The sequence below is a fragment of the Puma concolor genome, chromosome B1, assembly GCF_028749965.1.
Source record: "Puma concolor isolate L17-30 chromosome B1, mPumCon1.1.hap2, whole genome shotgun sequence".
Lineage (NCBI taxonomy): Eukaryota > Metazoa > Chordata > Mammalia > Carnivora > Felidae > Puma > Puma concolor.
Genome location: NC_141670.1, coordinates 45,530,866 through 45,557,583, shown reverse-complemented (window position 1 = coordinate 45,557,583; position 26,718 = coordinate 45,530,866). Strand labels below are relative to the sequence as shown.

The following is a 26,718-nucleotide window of genomic DNA, read 5'->3' as shown; positions in this document are numbered from 1 at the left end:
AGCATCACACTCTCCAGTTCCATCCACGTTGCTACAAAAGGCCATATATCATTCTTTCTCATTGCCAAGTAGTATTCCATTGTGTTTATAAACCACAACTTCTTTATCCATTCGTCAGTTGATGGACATTTAGGCTCTTTCCATAATTTGGCTATTGTTGAAAGTGCTGCCGTAAACATTGGGGTACAAGTGCCCCTAGGCATCAGCACTCCTGAGTAGCAATCATTTTAAATTTTTAGCACCTAATAGTAAGCATATCTACAGTCAGGATAATTACCGCCTTTAGATACAGATAAGTGTGCAAGGCAGCTTTTGCACCATTTCTGTTTGGCCCCAATGAGAAAGTTCATTGACAGAATCTTTTACCCTTTCTTCCCAAAGTGGCCCAGATTCATGCCAGCATGCCATTTGCCTTCCCAAATGCCATTATCCATCCATAAATCTAACAAACACTTTCAGCCCCAAGAAGCTCCTATTTCTAGGCGGCAAATGCATCAGTTTTCAGCTGACAGCGAAGTCACTCCCACATCCTCCATTATCTTCTGGTGGGATAGCCTATACCTCAGTCTCCCCCTCTACCAAATGGGCCGCACGGCATGAATGGCATCCATAAAGAGACCCAGGGACGATAGTGTCAAGGAAATGATCAGACCGCCAAAAGTGAAGACGTGCCTCAGTGATCCTTAAATAGAAGGGAACAGTGAGACCCAGCGAGGGGAAAGAGCTCAGCCAAGCCACAGAGCTGTCAGGGCAGAGCTGGGAGCCGCCACCCCCAGTCTCCTGCTTGCAGAGCAGCGTTCTTTCTCCCACGTGGGAACTCTCTTCCACAGAAATGAATGCCTTCCAGTCCCGCCCCCACCTGGGGCTGAGCTTCCTGGAGCAGGCAGAGCCTTATCCCTCGTGGGGAGATGGGTGGCACTTTTGATCCACTGCCAGGGGATGGCCAGCCACCTGGAATCCCTGGCTCCAGCATGCTCCCCTCCGTCCCCATGTCTGGGTAAAGGCTTCCACTCAGCATGTGTGTAACTCCGAGCCACATGACACTGAAATGCTAAGTGAAGAGTAATTAACTTTTGCTTCTGAAAACCCACTTTAGCTTTCCATAACTCTTTGGGGGCCATTTCAAGGAAGCCAAACCTCCCGCACATTCTCCCTCAGCAATAAATTACCTTCCTGGCTTTAATTAGCTGCCGGAGTGCAAAACGGGGCTGGGTGCTGACGTGGCGGCTTTCCCCACAGGTCCCATTCTGTCACACAGACTCTGGGAGAATGGCAGCTGCGAGGAGGGACGTGGCGGGCAGTGGACTCCTTACCTGCCCACGGGGCGGGAGGGGGGGCAGCACAGAAGGGTAAGCCTAGATGGAGCTAAAATCTGCAGTAGATGAAATTCGTTGCAGGGGCCTCAGACTCCCCCTTCAGCTCTCCTGGCCCCCGGGTGAAGAGTCCCAGGCCCTTCTTCCCCCTTGCCAGACTCTCCCTCCTCCGAACAGCCCCCAAGCACACACACACTAGCCCCCAGGTAGCCAATACCCTTATCTCCCTTATCATTTTTCCTAAGGGACAAATTACTGACAGAGCTCAATGTATTAGCCCTCCCAAGAGAATCTGCTGTACAATTGTGAGCTTAGCTGGAATCCAAATGCATAAGTCCCTAAGTACGTGATTTCAGTGACACCCGTGGGCTGAACCGGCGTTGGCTGGGAGAGAAAGTAAAAAGGCACCCTGGGAATCCCCGCCATCATTCCAAGCCCAAGATGGAGATTTGAGGTCCAGTTAACCCTGCCTCTAACTACAGGTGTGACCCTCGGCAAGCCCCTGCCTTTCTCTGGCCCAGCTGCCCAGAAGAAAGGGGTGATAGATGAGCCGGAGTCCCCCTGGGCCCTGCCATGCTGATTCTGGAAGTCCTGAGTGTGGGAGGTTGGGGTCGGGGTGAGTGGTGAAGACACATCTAACCCAGCCTCAGTACACGGCTTGTCTTCTTCTGAAATCGTCTAGAATCTTCCATCTGGGCAGGCGGGGGGGGGGGTGGGTAGGCGCTGAGTGGCACCACCCCGCGGGAGGAGGCAGCCGGGCAGGGCTGCACCCACACGTTCCATCCCGGGAGCTGTCTCCCCGGCCAGGAAGGGCCCTGGGGAGGTGCTGAAGCCCCCTCTCTCCCCCCGGGGGGAGCACACTTATGCTAATGGTAGCTGCTTCTCAAGGCTTACACCTCCTCTGACAAGCGAGAACCTTCCAAAGCCCAATTACAGCCTGCTTTCTCCAGCCTTTCCTTTCCTGGGGGGAAAAAAATTGAAAATAAGAAGTGCAACCAGGAAGCCCCAGATGGGCCCCACAGTCGGAGGCGGGTGACAGGCGGCAGGGCAGGCGGTGACGGAGGGGACGAGCAGTGGCGCGCCCGCCGCAGGGCCCAGCTCCCCCGCCGCTGCCCTCCGCGCCTCCCCAATTAGCAGCTGCCGGGCAGGCGGGCAGGTAGCCGGCCTGTCACAGCTGCCTGACAGGCCCCGCCATCCCACCCCCGCTGGTGGCCTGGTCCCTGGCCTGTCACGCCCCACGCGAGGGCGAGAAGTGCCCGCACGCCCCCCCCCCCACCCAAGGAGAGCCCAAGGACGGAGGGCTTGGCTCCAGCCCGCCCTGGAAGAGGTCTGGGGCTGGAGGGGACCCGCCACCCTCATTCCTCATCCCGGCCCTGAGTGGACAGCAACGCCCAAGAGGGACGGGTAGCAGAGGGACCTCCCGAAGGGCTGGTGGGTCCTTGGGGAATCCTAGGAAATGGAAGGCAGAGGCCTGCTCAGAGGGAGAAATTTGAGCAGCCCGAATCAAATCACTGTGAAATCCCCTGGCCCAGCTAACTACACAGCCCCGATGTCCTCTGGCTCGCCTCTTTCCAAAGGGCACTAGGCTGCGATCTGGTAGCACCTCACAATTTCCTGGCCCGGTGATCCCGTGTAATGAGATGGCCGGCTCCACGTCCCACAGATGAAAGCCCTTGACCTCCTCCTGCGGTCTCGGCCTCCCTCCAGACACAGGCACCAAGCTCCCACGGCCAGAGCATCTGCAGAAGCCCAAGCCCCTGGTCACTGGGTGGATCTTCATAACTACCACCTATTCAGTGATCTGAGTTAGAAGTCCTCGTTCTCGCCAGTTTTCCTGGGGAGGGCCCAACCCCTCTGAAGCTTGCACGCCTTGCATGCCTGGATAGCTGAGTGGGGCTGGCTCTGAGACCCTGCCGTGGGTGCAGAAAACCCACCCATCTGTGCTCTCCCTAAACCGAGGGTGCCTTCTACACAAATAAGAACTGGCTCCTGGACCCCAGTGTTATGGGAGCCCTGTCTCTTCCATGCTACCTGGACTAGAAATCAACCTTCATGGGCAGCCACTGTTGGCTCGGCACCTTCAGGAACTATATCCGCCCTTTATCTTGTCCTTACATTTGTGTTTTGGTCCTTTCAGGCTGCTCTAACAGAATAGCACACACTGGGTAGTTTTAAACAACAGAAACATTTCTCACAATTCTGGAGGCTGCAACGTCCAAAATCAAGGTGCTGGCAGATTTAGGGTATGGTAAGGGCTTGCTTCCTGGTTCGTGCATAGACGGTGGTCTTCTCGCGTGTCCTTACACGGTGGAAAGGGCCCCTTTTGTAATGGCACTACTCTCAGTCTTGAGGGCTCTGCTCTCATGTCCCATTCACCTCGCAGAGGCCTTGCCTCCTAATGCCATCTTCTTGGTGTTTCAACGCGTGAATTCTGAGGGAACACAAACATTCAGTCCATAGCAATCTGTCTGGAAAGAAATCTACTCTCCCTGGCACAGATTCATGGCTTTGGCTATATTCGAAGAAGGCAGGGTAGGAGCACGTGTGCCCATCCTGGAAATGAGTAAATCATCTGGGATGCCTCAAAGTCAGGGTGAGGTGGAAAGAAGAGAAAGTGGTCCACACTGGTAAAGGATGAGGTAAGGATAAAGAGTAAGAGAGGCCAGGTGCGAAAACTCCCAAAGGGCAGGGAACGCATCTCATTGGCCTTCCTATTCCTAGTCAAGGGTAGTGCCCCGCCTTGGTGAACACCCAATCAACATACATTTGCTGAATGAAGGGGCGACAGGAGTTAAGTTATCTGGTGGCATTCCTGGCTCCTTCGGCCCTGGGAAGATTTAATATACATTCACAATTCGGCACCAGTTCAACTGCCACCACCCCTGTGGACAGCCCCATAAGGAAAGAAGGAGACAAGAAAGACACTGGAAGGAGAGAATGGTAGGAGAGCACTTGGACCAGGCCAAGCACCATGTTCCTGTTCTCCACCCTGTATGAGGATCTCCGGCATTTCAAGCAATGTAAGCAGCTCTAGGAAGCCAGCGTCTGGTTCAGAATTTACAAAATGGTACTAGAAGGGGGGGAGGAGGAAGGAAGAGGAGAGAGAGGGAGAAATGAACGGCTCCAAACTGATCGCTAAGCTACAGAAATACTTACAAATATATAACCTTTCATTTGCATGTGGCAACATCCCTCTGGTAGAGGGGAATATAAAGTTATGGAGACGTAGATAAACAGAACCTACATGCCAGCTCCCATCCATGGCAAGGAGGAACATATATCAAAATCCTTAATTATGATCCCATTTGTGCTTGCATGGTGAGGGATAATCATTTGCCATCAAAGAGATGCCCTTCCTTCATTAAAGCCATTGAGACTCTCAGGAAGTGCTCAAGGGTTTGAAACTCTGTATTTGAATTTCACACATGCTTTTTCCTACTGGGACCAAAAACTCAATCAACACTTGATAGTGCTGATACCAACATTCAAGCCACAGGGGTCTTCACTCCTTCCCAATTGGCCTACAGATAGGACCTGGGTAGTAAGCTTGCTCATCTGTTTTTCTCTGGATTCCTGTGTGTGTGTGTGTGTGTGTGTGTGTGTGTGTGTGTGTGTGTGTGTAACACATATACAAGCCTGTGTCTTTTTTTTTTTTTAATGGAATTGCTGTGGGAATAAAAAGGACCCAGGCCAAGTTGAAGATGGGAACAATTAACCTCATCTCTCTCAAATGTCCAGAGCCCAGCTGCCCAGGAGTGGAAATCACTCCTCACTTTCATCGCAAAGCCAAACCAACATGAACAGGTTGCTTAGAGACCAGGCTTCTCTTTCAACTCTGGACCCATGCCTTTGGTCCATGCCCAGACAGGGGCTAAGTTAGAAGCCAGAGCTCAGAGGTCATTACTCTTTTCTTCAGAAGCTCTTCAGCAGAGCCTTGATTCCGATTTGCCTTTTCTGTCCCTGTTTCTTACTCTAGGATTCAGGCTGAGCCAACGAAAGTCAGATTTCCTGACTCAGCCAACTATGTCTCAGGGAAAGCATATTGAATGGTATTGATGCCATAGAATGGAATGCAATGGAGTGGAATAGATGGAATATAGTTTTGAAAAACTCTACTGCCACCAAAGAGGCTTTGCCTTTCCTTAAGCTTCCCCACTGGAAGCAGTGGGGGGGTTGAATAGAGTCAAGAGCATGCTATAGCATTGTCTGTAACATACTGGTCTATAGGCTGCTTGACTGAAGGCCAAGTATTACCTATCTGCCTTGAAATGGGATTTTCATGTGCAGCCAAAGACAATGATAACATCGAATCCCGTCACAACCTAATGAGTTGCTAATGTCCATTTTATATATGAGGAAGCCCCGACCCAGAGAGGTTAAGTAACTTGTTCAAGATCATACAGCTGGTAAGGACAGGGAAGGAACTTAGACTTAGCCCTCTGTGAATAAACTAGGCACAGGCAGGCAGGAGGTTCCAACCTCTGCATGGATATGATTAGTTTGGCCCATTTCGATCCCGAAGGACTCATGAGAGACACAAATGCAACACCACCTTCTTGAATTACTGACAGAGGAATTTCCTCTGTGATTTCTCTTGCTTTGGTATCAGACTGTCCTTGGAGCTCCCTCATGATGAGACAAGGGCAGGTGTAACTGCATTTAACAGAAGGGAAGCCTAGGGGCACAGAGAGATGTGATACAGTGAGATGTTGGTGGGCAAACCCAGATCCTAACTCCAGTCACCTGGCCACTGTCCTGAATCTACTCCCACGCCCCAGGGCACGGCCCTGCTTCCTCCCTGCCCCCCATGTGTACACAGGCCAACGCGCTGAGCTGTGACTGACAGCCCTAGACCTCAGGGATCGAGCCTCCCAGATAAAGTTCTTGACACCAGATGCCTTTGGAGCAGGCAGGCAGTGTGGGGAGGGTGGCTGATGGGGGAAAGAAGGACAGGGCCCTTTCTAAAAATAGAGCGAGAAAAGACCAGAAGAGTAGGTGGAAAGTCCCCGGGACAATAAGGCAGCAGCCCTCATAGCACCAGCCCAGTGGAAGAGAGGGGGCTCAAAATACCGCAGCCAGAGAGGCCAGGGTGCCACTCGGGGTCCAAGAGCCCCTCACTCCACCCCCCCCCCCCCCCGTGCAAATTACCCACAGGGCTTCCCAGACAACATCAGGCCCTGCCTCCCACTTCACCGCCAAGTCCCAAAGGCAGTTTCTCCAAGGAGATTTCTGGGCCTAGACCAGCTTTTGGTTCTTTGCCTTCCCCCAACTTCCACTGAGGCTTCTTTCTGAAATTCTCCAAATGGAAAAAGTGAGAAGCATAACTTATGTCTCCTAGTGGATGTAGAATCTAAAAGTGACACTCTGCCTCCATGGGGTCTCCTGATACGCACAGTCCCCGGTGAAGACCCTGGCTCACCTGTCACCCCAAATGAACCTGCCACATCCCAGGCCCAGGCTCAGTGCTCTAACATCACAAAGTAGAAAACGAAGTCACTGCCCTAAAGAGACTTGCCATTTACGAAGTTAAGAGTGTTTACTCTGCCACTAGAAATTTAGAGAGACCACTAACAATAGTGCCTCGGTCACCCCTCTGAGTCCTTTGGCAAACTGTGCAATCCTTTCTCCTTAGGGCCCAATGGCAGAAGCTGACCGCCCTTGTGGGGATAAAGATAGGATGCACTGATTGAGCACCTCCTGTGTGTCAGGCACTGGGCAAGAAGCCTGACCAATATTCCCAATGTCCCTAACTCTATTCTTTAACTGAGGTACTGTTATCTCCATGAGGAAATCGTGGCTCAGAAAAGTCAAGCCGACTTCCCACAATCCTCCAGCCAGTGAGGGCAGAGATAGGATTTAAAACACACACCCAGAATGTGATGGAATCACCCCTGAGCAGAGTGGATAGTTGAATCACAACAATAATTGAATAAACTGCCAGGACCAATTTCCCCAGCATTTACTGAACACATGCAAAAAAACAATGTTTAGATTGATGTCGTAAATGGGGACAACCTCTTTGGAGAGCAATGTGGCAGTATCGATCAAAATCTTAAATGCACAAATCCTACATGCCAGAAAATTCATTTATTTGAATTCATCCAACTGTATGAGGATGCTTACTGAAGCACTGTTTGTAATAGAAAAAAGCTGGAATCAACCTAAGTGCCCATCAATAGATAATAGGTTAAATAAACGGGTTCACCCATAAAATGAAATATTAATACTATGCATGAATTAAAAAGGACGAGGTAGGGCCATGGGTACTAACATGAATGCATGTCCATAAATTCTTTTTCAGTGAAAAAGCAAGCGGCTGTATTATATGCATAGTAGGATCCTGCTTATGCTTAAAAGCATTTTATATATAACACACACATACATATACAGCATATCCATGCTTAAAATGTCTGGAAGCCACATATGGAACTACTAACAATAGCTACCACTAAGAGGTGGTGAGAAATGGGACCTTCTGAATTATTTGGTTTGCTTTTACAGACCCCGTATCAAAGGTTTAATTAATAGTTATGCAGATCACTGTGTTAACACCTGTTGGAAAGCAATCCTCCAGAGGAAGTAACTGAGAACAGAACACCAAAAGCTTCAACACAGGAGGCGAGAGTCGCGGGATTGAAGATCCTCTGTAGGAGCCCATGGCAATTCATGACTGCTTGGGTAACTCGCATTCACTCTTACCTGGCCCTTTATACAAGAGCTGAGGCACCGGAAGAAAAGTAGAATGATTGTGGTGGGCTCTATCATCAAAAGACCTAGAAACAAACCTGGCTTCATGATGTTGGGTGGGTCATGGGTTCTCTTGGGACCCAAGTTTCCTCACCTATAAAATGGGTTAGTGCTAGAATCCACCACATGGGATCCCTGGGAGGGTTCGTTGGAGAAACGAATGTCAAAGCACTTTTTAAAGACCAGGTTGGAAACTGACAAAAGGAAGTGAAGTCACCCTTGACTGGTGCCTCTCACTGGGGAGGCTGAGTCATCAAAGAAGACGGTCCCACCCCAACACTGACACCACCCTCTCCCCTCTGCATTGACAGGACACAGGAAAGAAAACCACCAAGGGCTCACAAACTCTCCCAAGAACATCACCCCCTTCAATTCCAAACTCAGGAGCTAGCGGTCTGGGACTGTGTGGCCATGGAAAATGACCCCAGTGCAGAGTGCCCTCCAACGATGAGTCTTCTGCGTCAGCCTCTAAATCCCCAAGTAAATATCGGTTCATTGGTTTGTTGATTAAAATCACGGATGGCGTGTCTGATGGCTGCCCAGAGACCCAAGGCGCTGAAACAGCAATGAAACGACCCAGGAATCCCTCCACAACCAGCCTCACGTGATTCCTAAACTTAGCCCTTTGCTCATACCCTCTCCCTTCTTTTCCTCTCATTTTCCTATCACTGCCTCCCAGACCCGCCATGAGCCAACCCTCCCTGCATCAACAGAAATGCACTCCCTTAAGAGCACCCCTGGGCTGGAGAAAATAATAATTAACTTAATCGGCTGATATAATTACATGAAACAATGATGATAATAACAAGAATACAGACTTTGGAAAAAGAAAACTGAGTTGGATTCTATCTCCACCCCTTATTAGTCCGAGTCATCTTGGCCAACCAAACCTCAGTTGCTCGGTAAATTGAGGCTGGTTGTAAAACAGCTCACGCGGTCGTTAAAAGACAGGCAGGGGAAGGCGCTGCTGTGCAAATATAAGTTACAAATGCAGGTATCGTTAGACAGCCATACAGTTAAAGTTTCCACGTGCTCGTTAACGTGGTCATCTCAATAAGCCCAGGAGGTGTCAAATGAAGAGAAATGAGGTTCCAAGAGGCCAGGCCATTTCCCCAAAGTCATTCGTCTGGGGAAGGGGACTCCTGAAGTGTGGTGTTCAGACACTGAGCCCAGTGCTCTCCCCACATCATGGGGCGGGCGTAGGGAGCTTGTGTTGGAGGGTTTCTATTGTCTGGCTCAGGGGGCCGGCCAGGCCAAGCGTGTCTTGTCCGACCCTCCACCATCCCAGCTAGCATCGCTCAGGAAAAAGCTATAGGATGTAAGCCCCAGACGTGCTGCTGAGGCTGCAAGGCTGTCGGCAGAGAAATGTGACAAGGCAAGGAATAGCCAAAAAAGGGAGTTCCAAGAGCTCGCTGTGGGAACACACAGAAGCAAGCCCCACCGAGAGGCCTTTTAAACCAGCAGTGCTGAGGTTATAGTCAACCCCTCAGAAAATTCCCAAGTCCCTTCTGAGATTCTCAACCGAGTCTTCGATCTAGAAAGTCCTACTGAACGCCTGCTCTGGCAAAGGACAGGGCTGGGCCTCAGACGGGCTAGGAAAACGGGCTCTGTGAGTTCTCACTTCCTTCCACGTTTAATTGTGTATCTTAGGCATGTGTTTTCTCTGCAAGGAAGTCATACTCCCTTGTATTGGGCAGAGAAGATGCAAATGCATAAAAATATAATGAAATCCAACTTAGGAGGAGTGGGGATCCCAGGGTGAGTGCCAGCAAGATGAGCTTTAGGCATCCAAAAGGAGAAAGTTCCACAGGCTCAGAAAGCTGAAGACATACCGTTAGAGTGAAGAAGAATTCTTCCTGTCTAGGAGCCACGGCAGAGTGGAGTTAAAGCAATATTTCATATTCAGGGCATGCCTCAATTTGGCGTGTCATTATCTGAATTTTTTAATTACATAATAGAGTATAACAGAAAACATCAGACTGCGTCAGATGTCATAAAGGTAAATAAACACAAAACTTACAAGCACACACACACACACACACACACACACGTATGTGTATACTGGCCCACACCGGAAAATAGTTTTTGCTATAGATTGTGATCCAGAGAGTTTGGAAAACACGTTCAAACGGAACTAGAATCAGGAGAGAGATGGCTGTGGGGAACAGTTATCTTATTGAGAAGGAAAGGAGTAAACAAAGGTGAGCACTGAGGAGAGAGGGTCTGGGAGAGATCCCCATCTCTCTTGGAGCCAGACCCACCTCCCTGACTTCAGAGTGCTCCCTCCCAGCCTCCCTCCCCTCCCTCCACCCCCAGCCAGAACCCTTCCTGCTCTCCAAGTCAGCCATGACTAGTCCATGGCCCTGACCAGTGACCCCTGCTTCTCTGACCTCCTGCGGCTCCTAGCACCCCATCCGAAGCACACCATTCTTGAAGTGTTTTGTGAGCAAGGCCACGCGCAAAGTACCCAAGTCCTGGAGTAGCTGTGTGACACTGGGCAAATCATTTAGCCTCTCTGAGCCCCCTCTTCTTCATCTGACAGTGATATATGGGAACTGAATGTATGCACCTCTTGTCTCTTTTATAATTTTGTAAATATCTCTCAGGGGAGAACCCCTATCTTCTACTGAGCCTGTAAAAACACAAATTAAAAACACCCCCCCCCCCCGCCACGGTGTTGTAAATAGTGCTGGACACATGCAAGATACTTAAAATTATTACCCAACTTGGAAACTGGGCCCAGTAAAAAGAATACACCAACACCATCACCATCTATGCCAGGACGGTAGCAGTAAGAGCCATCACACTCACAGCATAGCAGAGCCAGCTTCCTGAGCCTGCGGCCACCGGTCTAGCCACACAGACCCCCACCACGTCCCCCTCCACCCACCCCGGCACCCAGAAAGTCCCGTGTTTAGAATAACGCTCTGCTTGTCACTACCTTGAAAGTCTTAATAATTTTTGAACAAGGGGGCCCACGTTTTCGATTCGCACTTAGCCCTGCAAATTATGCGCCAGGTCGTGACCACATCTACAAAGACCCACTAACAAGTGCCTTTACAGAATGCATTTGACTTTTAAAATTCTCCCTTCCAGAAGTTACCACAAGTGATGTTGGCCAGGAAAGCACGTGTATGAAGATCTCTCATCTGGCCAAGGGCAAGACTCCACGTCAGGCAACTGACCTCCCCGACGTGGGAGTTGCTGACGGGTGGGAGTTAGCAAGGCTTTGATGTGCCACAAATGTCCTTTGTGGGCAGTGGGGGCTGAGCTCTAGTCACTTACAGTGCTTTCCTAGTCCCAGAGTAAAACCAGCCTTGGAGATGAACACTAACCAAACTGCTCCCAAAAAGAGTCTACACGGAAAAGCTAAGGGAGTCTAAATCATTCCTCTCCCCTCCTATAAATAGTGTCTACACACCCACTATGAGCAAAGTCTAAAAGGTAAAACTTAAGGGTATTAAAATGGGGGGGGGGTATCTGGTTGGCTCAGTCAGTTAAGCGTCTGACTCTTGGTTTTAGCTCAGGTCATGATCTCATGGTTTGTGGGTTCGATCCCTGCATCAGGCTCTGCGCTGGCGGTACAGATATCATTTTTCTCTCTCTTCTTCTTTCTCTGCCTCTCCCCTGCTCGCTGTCTCCCTCTCTCTCAAAATAAATTAAAAGTGGGGGGAGGTACTGAGTCATGGGCCAATCCCTTGCCCTCCAGAAAAGCTATACCCAGATAGCCAAGTAATACCATCTCTTAGAGATAGAAGTCCTGAAAGCTCACAGAAGGAAAAAAGGCCTGCAGGAAAGGCCTTGAAATTAGAAGTAGAACTCAGCTGTCACTGGGGGTGAGTGGGGGGAAGCCAGTATTTCAGGAAAGGGAGCAGCATCCGAAAAGGCTCCAGAGTGACCTCAGCACGCTATCTGCAGGGAACGCCAAGGAGAGTGGCCACGGGAGCAGAGAGAGGTGCTTAGTGGAGGCCAGCAGGAAATATAACCAGATCATAGGGCAGGACCTGCTGGGGAGGGCTCGTATGTCAGCCACCGTGGATGGACTTGATCTTACAGATGATGACAAAGCAGATCAACCCCTGCCTGGTTCTACCTGGGGAGAGAACCAGGGAGAATCAAACTGCTAAAGGCTGGGCTCCCAGGAGGAAGGCCGCCTGCCCCAGTGTGTGTGCTGTGCCTGGTTCACACCTGCTGCCTGGACGTAGACACATCCCAAAAGGGGAGGGAGCCTCGGGGCAGAGACACCACCGATCTGCCTGCAGGGAATTCTCTCCCTCACCCTGGGCTTCAGCTTTTCTGCCTTTCTCTGAGATTCCAGCTGTCCCTGCGTGGGAGGCTCGGTTACCGCTGGCCAGATGAGTCCCATCTGCCCCACCTCCTCACTGGGTTCTGTCCACATGTGTATGGCACATTACAGTTTGCAAAGTACTTGTCACAAAGATTGTCTCCTTTAATCCTCAAGAGCCTCGGGTGGCTGGCTGGGGAGTCTAGGGCTTGAAGCGGCAAGCATCTGCTTCCAAATGCATGCAACTTCCTCAAGCCCAGCACAAAGGGTCCTGGTCATTTAACTTCTCTGTGTGCCTGTGTCCTCATCTGTAAAATGGGAAAAAGAATGATACCTACCGCACAGGATTAAATAGGTTAATAAACACAAAGCTCTTAGAATAACGTCTGACACACAGAGGCACACGCTCAGTAGATGCTAGCCCCCTCACCTTCAGCATCCTCGTCATTATTAGTGTTGTTACTATGGTTACGTTATGGTAGGACCAGTGGAAGCAAACAAGCTGTGTTTTATAGGAAGCAAAGCAACTTGGGCTTCCGATCACACACCACAGGGTTCTTTGTCAAGGAAGCACCTTGACCCTGGGAAAATGGAAACTGTAGGAAAGAAAGGATTTTTTGACGGTAGGACACTTCCGAATGTCCCCGAGCCTAACTGTGAGATGGAGACCCGTCCGTGGCCCCTCTTCAGACTAAGTGACACTCAGCCCACTTACCCGCATCTTCTCTGAGCTGAGGATCAAGGGAAGAATAAAGGTTTTTATTCTCATGCCGCTACCAAAAATCAAAATTGAAATGCAAAGGTGACAGATCAGAGCTGGAAAGACTCTGAGATAAATTGGCTCTACCCTCTTGTTTTAAAAATGCACAATCAGAAGGCTGGACAGGAAAAGTGACTCAGGTCAAGCGAGTTGAACAACGAGGAGCCGTCAGGACCCGAACCGGCACCCCGCCTCCTGGCCCGCCGCGCCTTTTTGTTTGAGTTTGTTGCTGTCATTGGGGTTTGTTTTTAGTCTTCCTACGCTTTGTTAATATTTCTCTACTTTCCAGTTGCAAAAAGATATTTCAATGGGGTTTCTTTTTTTTTTTTTTTTTTTTTTTTTTTTCAATCTGGAGAGCCGAAAGAAACTTATAAGAAGGTTGTGGAGAATGTCAAGGGTGGCAAGGAACACACGTGTGCTTCTCATTCCCTTTCCTCCTTAAGCTGGTGCCCTCATTCAGTGGGGCTACCCCCAGATCAGCCGCCCCTTAACAACCTATTGGCTTAGGAGCACCTGGGTGGCTCAGTCGGTTAAGCATCCAAGTCTTGGTTTCGGCTCAGGTCATGATCTCATGGTTTGTGAGACTGAGCCCCACGTCAGGCTCTGCATTGACAGCACGGAGCCTGCTTGGGATTCTCTCTCCCTCTCTCTCTCTCTCTCTGCCCTTCCCCACTTGCACTCTGTCTCAAAATAAATAGGTAAAGATTTTAAAAAGCCAAACAATCCATTGCCTTACATTTGTGGCCGTGAAGCCTTGACATGTGAGCCACCTTGAGAGGTGAGCGGAGACCGCATGGTGACCAGCAGAGCCTGGGAAGCCACTCTGTCAGAAATCCCACAGAGGAAGTCTCCTCCTGAGCAGCGGGGGTTCTCTGCTTTCCTGTGGGGCGGGGGTGGGGGAGGGGGGGTTTCTTCTGCCTCCAAGCCCAGCTGACCTATCAGACCTAACATTTCTCTTCCTGAGGCTATGAACCAGGTCTCCATGGGGAAGGTCAAATAATACAAGCATTATAACCAGAAAGACCGTCCTCAGTCAACCCTCAGAGTCCTTCCCAGCCATCACCTCCATGGACTGGAAGGATTCTCTTCCCCTCCTCTGCCTGCAAAATTTCTACTTACCCTGGAATATCCAGCTAATATGCCTGTCCTCTGTGAGAAGGACCCTCATCCAGCTTCAGCCCTTGCTATGTTACTCTATTACAGCTTGGGGAAAAACGTCCTCCAAACCAGAGTTGGGAACACAATGTTTCACGCACACAAATGTTTTTAGGGGAAGACAGAATGCTTGAACATGGCGCCATCCTTAGGAAACCCAAGACCTAGCATCACTGTGGTGACAGTACTCCTCATATCCCATGGAATCAGTTCCTCACGTCTACCTTCTCCACAAGTGAGCTCTCCTGTGATACCGGTTTTCGGGATGCCCAGCACCTACCACAGGGCCCAATACGTTCGACTGATTGGTTGGTTTGTACCTTACCGCCATTGCCAGTGAATGCAGAGAAGTACCGAGCATTGTTGAATGAACTTCAAAATTCATTCAACAGGAGGAGGAGGCGGAGGAGGAGAAAGCAACAAACAGAGGAAGGACACTCCACCTTCTCCTTGTTTCTCCCTTCACCCCATGCCAAGAGAAAGTGGTCCTTCCGACTTTCAGGGACACTATGAAGGCCACAGTACCTGTCCTACATATTTGACAGGATTGTGGGGAGAAAGATGTGAGAAAGACCAGTACGATAAAGCATTGTGCCACATAAAGCGATGCATGCTAATGAAGGCAATCCGTTAGTACACGATGGCTGACATTTCTGAGCCATGGTCCACATTACCTTAATATCAACAAGTGAAAGGGTAAAGGGGGTGTGAAGAGAGGGCAAACCTCCAGAGAACCATTGGACCTCTTCTGGCTTAAGGACCCTGTAAATCCCAGAGACATCCCCCGACACCGATACTCGTCACCCGCCCCCCCCCCCCCCGCCTCCACCTCCAGCTCCCCCATTACTACTGTGAAATGGAAAGTACTGGAAAAGCTCCTGCTTAGGCTCCTTTTAATTAAGCACACACACAAAAAAAAAGAACCACCCCTGGGTTTTGTCTGTTGTACTTGTGTTCTCGGGTCTGTTTGTACTTATTCTGAAATTACATAATTAAAAAAAATAATATTAGGTAAATGTGCCCATCAGCCTGTCAAGCCTGCCTGGGCCAACCTTCACTTGGGAACCACAGTGACAGCCCCTTTATTTCTCTTACTTGTTTTTAAGCACAAAATATGTCACACCTGGAAGTAATTAGCATAATTTTTACTAATTTATAGCTAATTACACAATTACTTTTCTATGAAAGGTTCTGGAAAGACACTTGAAGTAAGTTCCACCAAACCTAGTGGCAAGAAATTGCTTGAAAACATTTCGTTAGCTTCGAACATTTAGGAGGAGGGAGGGGGAACACCCAATAAAGTAATTCTTTCCTATTTCAGAGTGTTCAAATATGACAGGGATATAATTTCTCCGGTAATTTGCAAAGCAGAATGTCTAAATGTCTCTGCTAATCCAACCCAACCAGAGGCTGCTCTAAAAAAAGGCCCCCAAAAGAAGCGTTGTTGAGACGCCCAGGACAGAACATAGAAAGCACTGCTTCGCAACTATAATTGGTTTCACGACGGAGCTAAAATGTCGACGGCTCTCCCTCCAGGGGTACACTAACCTTGTGACAACAGGTGACCCGGGCAGGTGTCTTTCTCAGCTCCTGAGAAACTGGGGTTCAAGCCTTGGGAGCCATCTGACTCTGAAAGCAAAATTCCAGGCTGCCGGGACCTGAGAGCCTTACATTGTCTGCACGGAGCAAACACTCTCCAGCCTACTTCACTCAACTAACATTTTCTTGAGCCCCTACTCTGTGCCCTGAAGTCCACAGGAAGATTTATAAAAAGGACAACTCCTGCTTTCGCTTATCGTGACAAGAAGGAAAAAATTATGCCTATCCCCCAAGAAGAATTTCTTGAACACGGCCTTAGGCAGAGGGAGGAACTGAAAGGAAGAACCAGAGGCAGCCCCTGCCCTCAGGAGGTGGACAGTCTAGAGGCCAAAGCCCCACATGGGAAGCACGTGGCCTAGCCCGGCCATCTGGGTCCCATCGGCGCCCATGCGGGCGGCGTCAGGGGCTATCGGTGCTGCTGAAAATGGAAAGATGAGTGATGGTGACTGGAAGGGTGGCCAAGGAAGGATGACGGAGTCATGACTGTATGTGACGTGCCAGGGAGGGGTGTGGAGGGGAGAGCCACACTGGTTTCCTGAAATCGAGAGTGAGCTGTCAGGCCCACACAGGTGGGTCCTGGGAGCAAAGGTGACGATAGGGGAAGTTCCCCAAATTCCCTAGCAGAAAAGGAGGTGAGGGAGTCAGGAGCACCCTTAACACCGAGAGACAGCCACCGGTGTCCGGGAAGGCCCCCTGAGACTGAGGTGAGGCCTGTGCCTATCCTGGGTCTGCATATGTGGTGACAGTCAATAGAAGGGAAGAACACAGAGCCATCAGGGCATGTAGGAGTTGTGTGAGGTCGGCAGAATTGGCTGGGAGGGCAAAAAGGCATGTTATCACATGCCTTCACAGCAGGGATAATATTGCCCCGAGGAGGCAGAAACTGATTCTTGGGGGGGCAAAACTCTAAGAGAATGTGATGGTTTGTGGCTCTCCAAAGAGCCACAGTACATAAACAGATATATTGTGTATCTGCAGTACTAAAACTTCATGTTGGGGGTGATCGGGAAACGCTGTCTAAAATGTCAGGGCAGTGGGGAGTGGTCATGCAAGATCAAGGAAAGTTGAGAAACCCAGTCGCAAAAGAAACCCCTCCACCAAGGTGGGGCAGTCAGCAAAGTGTCTGACTCTTGATCTCGGCTCAGGTTCTCACGTTCACGGGATCGAGCCCCGCATCGAGCTCTGTGCTGACAGCGTGGAGTCTGCTTGGGATTCTCTCCCTCTCCCTCTCTCTCTGCCCACACGCTCTCTCTCCATTCTCTCAAAATAAATAAATAACCTCTAAAAATATTTTTAAAAAACCAACAAACTTCTCCACCAAGGTTTAAGCTCTTTGAAAACAGGTCCTCATCCTCCAAGTGGCCCTGCCGTCATCCCTGTCTTCTGAGGGCCAATCACTCCTTCCAGCGACACGAGTGCCTAAACTTGCCTCTTCCACTTGTTGCACGTGTCGCTCTGTGGAAATTTACTCGTCGGCAAGTTGGGCCCAGCCCCCTCGATGGGGTGTTTTCTGAGGAGAGTGAATTACGCACTTCAGGACCCCTGCTCCTAGCACCCAAAGCAGCAAAGCAGCAGACGCCCCACAAATGTGAGTAAATCTGAGTTCCATTGTCGTACAGTCTGAGGTCTTGCTTTAAGGACCCCTGTGTAGGTGGCAGGAAGGCACTTGGAAGATGTCCAGTTTCTGCCAGCCTCACCTCAAGGCTACTGAGAGATTTTGGCAAAGGAGTATCTTCTGCCTCCCACAGGAGAGTAATGTCAATGGCTTACACTTGGCACATTTCTTTTCGTGTTTTCAAATTATTCTCCCAGCTACTGTCATCTGACCCACACAAGAACCCTAGGAGGTAGAGGAAGTCATTAATGGCAGCTCTTTGCAGATTCCCTCATTCAGTCAACAGGTATGCCTGAGTGCCTGTGGCCTCCATAGTGCCGTGTGCCAGCACTAGAAGACAGAGCGGAACGGGATGGCCAAGGCCCTGTGGTCACCTCGCTTACACTCTCCGGAGAGGACATGACTAACAAGACAGGCAACCCTTCTGATAGATGCGAAAAGAAAACAAAAAGCAGAGTAATGTCAGAGACACTTTAGGCCCCGTGCTGGGGGAAACCTCCCCACCGAGGAGACAGGCATGACATGACATGACATTCTGAGTGAGCATGAGTTGGTCTCTACAGCTAGAAATCAAGACTCAAAGAGGCTACAAGACTGGCCCTATCTCCTGCAGCCAGAGGAAGGCAGGTCTCTGGATCCTATCTGCCCAGACCACCTCTTTTTTTTCAACTGTTCCCCCCTATGAATCTGCTCCCCCTCCGGTTTCCCAAGTGGAGACCTGAGTTACAGGAAAGGCAAATGCACACGCGCGCACACACACAATCTGCTACCTACAAAGGAAGCAGCAGATAGGCAGACAGGCAGCGAGAACACCCAGCCAGAGCGCGCACAGGGCCCAGGCTGGGCTCTGCTCTCTTGCAGACCTGCCAGGCGCCTCTCGGAGGAGCACACCGCCCCCCTCCTGTGGCCAAGTGGCCGCCCTGTGAACAGTGTTTATTATTCATCAGGCGTGATGAGACTGTTCGGAGATTTCACAGTCAGCTGGTGGTTACATTACAAGCAATCAAGGAAGCTTTGGACAATTCATGGGAAGGTTTTGACGAGAGGTTGCGTAGAATCCTAGTAGCTCTTCTAGCACCCGAATCAAAGTCTTCTTACTCCTTTCCTCCCCCCGCACCCCCACCCCAGCACAGACACTTGAACGTTCATTCTTTCCCCTAAACGTCAACACCTCTGGTGACTCAGGGGTCAGTTGTTTTCTCCCTCCACTCAACAGATGTTTTATTCCTGCTCCAAGTCCCTCCACCTTGGAAATTCTCCTTGACCCTAGAAATAGAACACTTCTTCCGGCAGGCCAGCACCCTTTAATGGACACCTCCAGAGATACATGCTGGGTCACCACCCTGAACTGTGAGCTCGGCAACGGCCGGGAATGAATTCGAAAGATGGCTGAGGTAGGTATCTACGTCACCCGGCCCACACGGTGAGCAAGAGGCAGACTTACCGTGTGCCTTGGAGCCTTCTGGGTCTTTGCACACATTTTCTCTACTCCCCACTACAAACCTACGAGCACACTGTTAGGAATCCCCATTCGGCAAGTAAGGAAACTGAGACTAACAGTTTCTGTATCTAGGACGTCACACAGCCACTAAGTGGCAGACCTAAGGTCAAACTCCAGTCCGTATGAACGGAAATCTGGTATCTTTGCACAACAGGGTGGTGCTTCTGGCTTTTCTCAGCCTCGGCACCTCAAGGCACCAGCTGTGGAAGTGAACGCTTCCAGCAGGAGTGAATCTTGGCCACCCCACAGATGCACAAGGACAAGGTGAAGGTCTCTCAGAGCTGCAACAGAGGAATGGGGCCTGGAGGCAGGCAGGAGCATCTCACCTGGCAAAGGAAAGACTATTTATGGCCAGGGCTTCTGTCCTGGACAGCTGGTGACCACGGCCAGGGCCAGTAGCTATATCCACCCCACTGCTGGCCAGGATTCACTGAGGAGAGCACTCCCTTTCTTGATTCCAGAGCAGGGACCCCGAGACTGAGACATCACAGCTGGTCAGATGACTCACCTGGGCCAACCACCTGGTTTGAGGGCTCATCCTGATTAAGCTGGGAAAGGCCCCATTCCGTTGGTGAAGGAGACGCACTGCTCTCTGTGACCTTATTGACTTGACCTGGATGAGTTTTCCCATGTTCAGGAAAGTTGGTTTCGGGGACTGGCTGATTTTTTTCACATGACACTGTTCCTCAAGTAGTAAAAGGTCCCATGGATTTGAGGTCACGAAACCAGAGTCTGAGGCCTGACCTTGCACTGACTGCAATAAACGGACTGCTATGTTGGGCACATCACTTCTCCTGCCCGGGCCTCAGGTTCTCCACCTGACAAAGGAGAGGGTGTGGGCAATGATAATCTGAGGCTTCCAGATCTGGAACTCTGTCGTTGCAGGCTGCCCCGGGATGGTGTTTCCCTCCAACACAAACATTGCACTAAGTTATCAGAGGGTGAGAGGTGACAGAGAGAGAGACACACACACGGGAAAGTAGAAACAAAGGCCCGGCAAGATGGACGGAGACAGATCAAAGCAGGGGAAGCTACCCAGCCAGAGAAAGGAGAAACAGCCTGGTGGTGTGGAGAGAAAATGAGAGCCCCTGATGTAAGCAGACTCTTGCCAGTATTGCTGGAAACAAATAGTGACAGATTGCTAACATGTTACAGTGAAAATTACCAACATGATGAGACTTTTGCACCATAACCAGCACCTCTTGTTATCCCATTAACAAAACTGATGAGACCAAATTGCTAATAGGAGAAAACTTTCATGTTGGATTATATCACTCTTGTCTTGCATGGGGAATGCAGTAAAGGGCAAACTGGAAGGCACGCTGAAATCTCCCCAAGAGCCATTTTACCTTCGACGGAGGTGGAGAAAGCCCTAGAATGCCCCCCTCTTCCTTTACATCTAGAAACACCCACAGATGCCACCAAGCATCTCTCCTACCACGGCTCCAGACATCTGTCCCCATCGCTGAGCCGGGCTGGGAAGAGCTATCTGTCATTACAAAGAACAAGAGCCAGTGACCTTTACAAAGCACATGGGGGACACTGGCAGGGCCAGGGTGGCCGGGAGGGGACAAGTGGAGGTGGTAGGTCCGAGAGTGTGGAGTATTGGATGCCAATTCACTTCCATCTGCCCCAGGAACAAACCAGCATATCTGAGCTCACGATTATTTACATTTTTACCACCCCCAGCTGGCCACTGCCCACTACAGCTGGGGCAGAGAGAGCCCCAACTCTTCATTCCATTAGTCAGAGTTCAAACTGTCATCGAAGCCCTGGGAGGTGTAAGGAACAGGACACATCTGGTTCTTGGAAGGATTTGCCCAGGCATGTCAAGAGGATCTTTCCTCTTTGGGCTAGGGAAGGATTTCCTGCTCAAACTCAAGTCATATGCAGAGAGAGCCAGATTAAGAACTCGCTTTATGTTCGCTGCTCTCCCAGAAAAACCCGCCAGTGACCCAAACCTTTCACGTCTGAGGTGTTTTGTTTGTCACTGGGATAATCACGGACCACACCAAGCCCCCCACTGCCACCCCAGAGCGGGGCTCATCTGCGGGCCTTACTCCCTGGTCGCTACTCAGAAAAGTAATTGGCCCAAGATTATTCTGAGTAATTAAATGGCAAGGGTTTTTGTATACCAAACAGGGACTTGTCTTTGTCAAAAAGTCTTTACAAAGTACCCGAGTGCTAGGTGTCAGACAGGACAAGTTTTTTAATCATGTTCAAATGATTTATTTAAACGTCAAGCCGTGTCACCTCACTTCCTTTCATTTTTCAGACTGTTTGTGTTTTTTCTGGATGATAAATTTATCTTCAGACAGCCTCAATATGACTAATTAACTTTGAAATATAAGAACCAGATGTGTGAGTTGGAGAGCTTTCTGAACTGATGCCAGACGGGCTGGTGCGTTTTTTTTTTTTCTTCTTCTTCTTCTTCTTCTTCTTCTTCTTCTTCTTCTTCCTCTTCCTCTTCCTCTTCCTCTTCCTCTTCCTCTTCCTTGCCTCCCCTCCCCCGCTCCCAACCCTGCATTCTCTCTCCCTGCTGGCCCTGAAATTATTAAGCAGAGACACATTTAGTAAATGGAATCACAGGACTCCAGCTAACAGTGAGCACCCACTGTTTTTTCTCTGCTTTCTACTGGTTAGCCTTTCAAGACCCCATGCTCTTGCTTTGAAAGTGACCCCAGGATGCCTCCCTGTGACTGGCAGAGCTGTCCTAGGAGGAGGGGCTGGGAAAATTCCCTGGGCCCACCCCTTCTTTAATGATCTATCCCATGTGGAGCAGGGAGCTGCCAGAATGTATTTGCCACATGAAAGTAAGTCACCCTACACTATGACACCGAGTGATTTCCTCTAAAGAGTCTTCCCCTGTGAAGGGCTCCTCAGATCTGCCTCCTCCCTGCTCCTTTTTGATGAGCAACCCTGCGCACAGCACAGGAGGAATGAGCAGGGGTGGAGGCTGGCGATTAAGTCTCTCAACTCCCTAAGCTACAGTGCTTTTCAGTAACGGCACATTTGGGGGTTGGAAGCTGCAGATATGTGTGTGTGTGTGTGTGTGTGTGTGTGTGTGTGTGTGTGTGTGCGTGCGCGCGTGCACGTGAGTGCCTGCACCTATGTATTTCACTCTCAGGGACAGGATGGGTGACAACAAAAATGACAATTCCTTTCTCCAGGATTTGCGTAGTGAGGGGGAAAAGACCAGAGTGGAAGGCAGGAGCTGGGTGCCTCAGTTTCCCCGTGTGGCCATGATAGCCCACTCCACCCGGTCTCTCGACCAGAAGTAGGTTGAGGTTATGTGAGATCACAAATGGGAAAGTGCTCTGAGCACTTGGAAAGACATGCACCCATCCTAGGGGATTATTAGGATAATTACCACTATTATTATATCATCATGACCAGTATCATTATCATGCCTCTTAGTGTCTGAGATTTTTCACCTGGGATAATCTCACTCACTTGCAAGGTCAGTGCAGTTCCTGACGATGCCAGGCTCCAAACGCAAGGATAAATGGCGAGCTTGGTTCTTTTCTTTCTCAGGAAGAATGCCCACAGAATACCTTCCTGGGCCCGGAGAAAGGAAGTCGTCCCACCTGACGCCTCAGACTCCATGCTGCTGATGGAAAAGGACTCAGCCACCGACAAACGTCAGCACGTGTGCTGTAAGGGGACAGAAGGGCTAAGTGTCAGTCCCCTTCCCTCCCCCAGAGAGCAAGGCAGGTGGGAGGGCTGGGGACAGTGGCTGCTGCCCCTCCCTCCCCCAGCCCTCCTGGATCTCTGTGAAAAGCCTAGCTCCCCGCTCTGGGGACAGGACAAAGATGCATGGAGCAGGTTGGATCCTCAAAAACATAACAAGGTGGCGCAAGTCCCCTTGGATGCCCGTGCCTCTCCTCCCCCCGATCCCGGCCCCACTCCCTTTCCACAGAATACTTCATTGCTTTCAGCAGAGCCATCCAATCCCTAGTGAGAGGGAGTGTCACCCCTCAGAGGAGGTGTTTGCATTTTAGCAGGAGTTTCTGGGACCTTATGAAGCAAAGGGCCTTCCATCAGTCAACATGAAAAGGAGGGGGAACGGACGGGGCGGAGAGAGCATGCTTCACACTTCCCAAAGCAAATCACGCCTGCTCCTGATGCCCATGAGACATCTGGGAGGCAGACAGATGGACCAGAGCTGGCGGGGAGGGGGGGGGGTTCTTGGGAAATTGACACAGAGGGGGCCAGCCTGCTAGTCCCCCAACCCTGACCTGAGGCAACAGGAAGGAAGACCCCATTATAGGGCAGTGAGTCTCACACTTACCCATGGAAGCAAGTCCCCATCCCCCAGCGCCTTTCCCCTCCTCTCTGAAGACAACAGTATTAAGCCCACTACAACTCCTTAGGAAGTGGGAGAGAGAGGCAGTAGGAATACAGAGAACTACAGCTTTATTTGGTATCGCCCAACTTTGCAGGACAGACAGACAAACGGATGATCTAGCAGTGCAATAATCCAGTGAGAGAGAGAGACAGAGAACAGGAGAACACACATGCACGCGCACCAACACACACACACACACACACACACACACACACACACACACACACAAACACACACCAGTGCAGTAGCAGCAGCCCCGCCCCTGGGGCACCTTCCCAGAGCTCCGAATGCCTAACCCACCACGTCTCCCTCACCCACCCCACCTCCGACCCCAAGCCAACCCCACCCCCACGTAGTCAGTCTTTGGGGAAAGCTGCATCAGGGACCTCGGCTGGGTTCTTTCTACAGCACTGCCCCCTTTCCCCAGGGGGAAAAAATTTCAGAAAATTTTCTGACTATGAATAACATTTCCTGCCATGTCAAACTAAGATAATTATGGAGCTTACCAAATCGCAGGATCCCTGATTAACTGACCCGGGACAGGGAAGTCTGGGAAGTTCAGGAACCCCACAGACTGGGAAAGTGAGGGCCAGGCTCCTGGGACTGGTGTGGCACCCGCTGCCTCCCGCAGCAGCCCTGCGAGGAGAGAGCAGACGTGTCTCCACCGGTCTGCACCTGAGAGCCTCCCTCTCCCTCCTGCTCCCTCCTCTCCCCAGTGGAAATAGAATTTGCATCAGTGAGCCAGAGGCACCCCGTACTTCTGGCCAAGGGAGCCCACCCTGGAACGCCCCTCCAACTGCACAGACCCACCCAAGCGTTTTTTGGAACTAAAAGACCTGGCTTTGCCCCCCCTCCCCCATGTGAGCACCCCTGCGCCCTCTCCCACTAAGCACACATAACAAGCAAAGAAACTTGACACTGTAACCGACAGGAGCCATCGTTTGGGAGCTGTCAGACGTGATGTCTCAGAGACCCGGGATCCGAGGGCCCTTCCCCCTGTACAGCCTGAGATATTTAATAAAGTAAAGCCCTCAGGATCAAGAGGCTGCAATCCCTCCCATTCCTTCCTACGGCTCGCGCTGGAGTTCTTTAAAGCCTGCCTCGCGTCTGTCTCTCTCTCCAGAAAGCCTTTCATGCCGCCTCGCCAGACTGACATTTTGACAAGTTGCCACGAGTGACATCTGATTTGTACAAATTTCAAGACTAATAAATCTACCTGTCAAAGCGGAAACTTTAAAAGGAGCTAAGCCCAGCGGGTATAGTTTAACAGAACTCAAGTTGATGAAACTGTAGGATGGAGAAATTATATCTGTCACAATCCACCCACATTAGTTCTGCAGAAATGTTGGCAACTGAAACAAACGTCTTTCACGGGCGTTACCGAAAAAAAAAATTTTTTTCTAATAAAAATGTTTTAATTGAAATAGGAGATTAATACCATGAGTAACAAGTAACAGTTCTATTTGTAAACTAACAAATTTTATTTATTTAATTTTTAATTTTGTTGCAGATGTGAGAAATGTCTCCCCTCCTACCTCTGAAGCTGTCTCCCTGGAATCTGGACTTTCCATTCAAGCTGGGGCCCATCAATCACGCTGCAGCTCCCCAGCTCGCTGGCTCTTGGGGTGAAGGGGGGCTGAGCACAGCGTGCAGAGCTGAGGCAGCCCCATTGCCCACAGCCCTGGGTCCTGGCTGGGCCGCCTGGCTCTCTGTTCCTGCATCTGGGCGGGTGCAGGGCACTGAATCCCTTCCCCCGCTGCTCTCCAGTCTTGACCTGGAGCCCAAAGTCTGGCCCCCATTCTGGGCTCTGCTGTGGGATTTTTGTTTTAAGGATGTGAATGTTGCTGCGTGGAGAAAGTTATGTCTGGCTAACTTTTTACTTTATTTTGTTTTATTTTTATCTTATCTTCCCTTCCTGTTTCTGACAAGTCCACTTTTGCCCTGAATCATCACGTCACAGATGGAGGAGCCAGAATTCATAGATCGGGGGGGGGGGGGTGGGGGGGTGGGGGGGGGGTGGGGAGAAACCAGGGGCGGGTGGGGAGGCCCTTCATGCCTGGAGAATCAGAGAACATGAATGCATCCGAAGCAGAATCCCTCGTGTTCTCTGTCCTTCCGTCGCCTCCTTCACCCCCAGAGTCAGAGAGAAGGCTACATGGCTCCAGCTCCTAGAAGTGGCCTCCAGTCGCCCTTAGGGGTGAGCTGTTTTCTGTTTGATGGCAGCCGTCACCTCCAGATAATTGTTACTATTACTGCTGTCTTTTCTCCTGGGAGTTCAAAATGGGATCTCTTTTGCCCTCTCACTCATATGGTTAAGAAGCAAGTAGGCGGGACAGAAAGGATCTTTGTTCTCAAGTTCAGCCAGGGGCAGTGGGCTGAGGTCACCCAGCTTTGCAGGATGGAACCCCGCACTTGAGGGTGGGGCCAGGCCCCCCGCTAGGAGACCACGTGGTCCTTCTACTTCCTCCGCACGTGGGCTGCCTCCTCCCTCCAATTCCAGAGCTTCTGTTTGGTATTTATTTGGCTGGGACAACATCTAGAAGCTAACACCTTCTTTCATATTTCTTGGCCCGCTCTAGGAACTCGGCGTGTGGAGCTGGTGATAATCAGGATAATGGTGCTACAGCTGAGGAGTGTGAGGCTGGGTCAAGACTCGGGGTGGGGTGGTGAGGGGGGGCGGGTCAGGTGGCAATCAGGGATGATGCCACAGACCCAGAGCAGCAACGCCAATCTGTCTGCCCTGAACTGGGGCTGCCCCTAGTTCTACCCAAGTCTTTTTCCCTGTCCATCAGATACTTGCTAAGCAGATCCCATGTACAAGATGCTCTGTTCTGCACCACGTGAGTTACAGAGAAGTGCAAAACATGATCCTTGCCCCAAAGGCGTTTGCAGTCCATATGGGGTGATGTAACAAGATGACATAACCACATAGATCCTGATCAAGACCCGAGTGATTTCAAGTATGAAAAGAAAGCATGGCGGGCGAAGGTGCCAGACCCAGCCCTGCCACTCACTGGCTGTGGGACTGGGGTAAGAGCTTCCCCCTCTCTAAAATAAGGATGACAAGACAACACGAAGGCCCCTGGGTTTTCCCTGGATTTTTGAGAAGAGGCGTTGCAAGATCATATATGTGAAAGCTCTTGGTAAACAGTGGAGAGCCTTCACCAAAGGATCAGGTTATGAGCCGGCCTGAACACAGCCAAGGAAGGAGTAAATGAACAAGCGAATGGAGACCCCGGCTGGGTCTCTGAGGACAGGATGGAATTCAGCCGTGTCCCGCTCCCCCGGGGCCTAAGGCACCCACAGCCCGAACCACGGCTCCCAGCCTCCGTCCGCCGCGACTCCGGGGGCCAGATCGGTCCCATCAGAAGCAGGCAAGGCTGACGCACCCAGCA

At 50.6% G+C, this 26,718-nt stretch overlaps 1 long non-coding RNA gene across 2 annotated transcripts in view; it reads right to left on the bottom strand.

Annotated features, from left to right (window-relative positions):
* Nucleotides 1–25,264, bottom strand: part of LOC147581618 (uncharacterized) — a 52,721-nt gene extending 27,457 nt beyond the window's left edge. For both annotated transcript variants that reach the window (XR_015250090.1, XR_015250091.1), the window contains exons 1-3: nucleotides 24,859–25,264; nucleotides 23,830–23,959; nucleotides 22,429–22,629 (exon numbers count right to left, since the gene is read on the bottom strand). This is a non-coding gene — a long non-coding RNA (uncharacterized LOC147581618). The remainder of the gene's footprint in view (nucleotides 1–22,428; nucleotides 22,630–23,829; nucleotides 23,960–24,858) is intronic.
* Nucleotides 25,265–26,718: the final 1,454 nt, after the last annotated feature.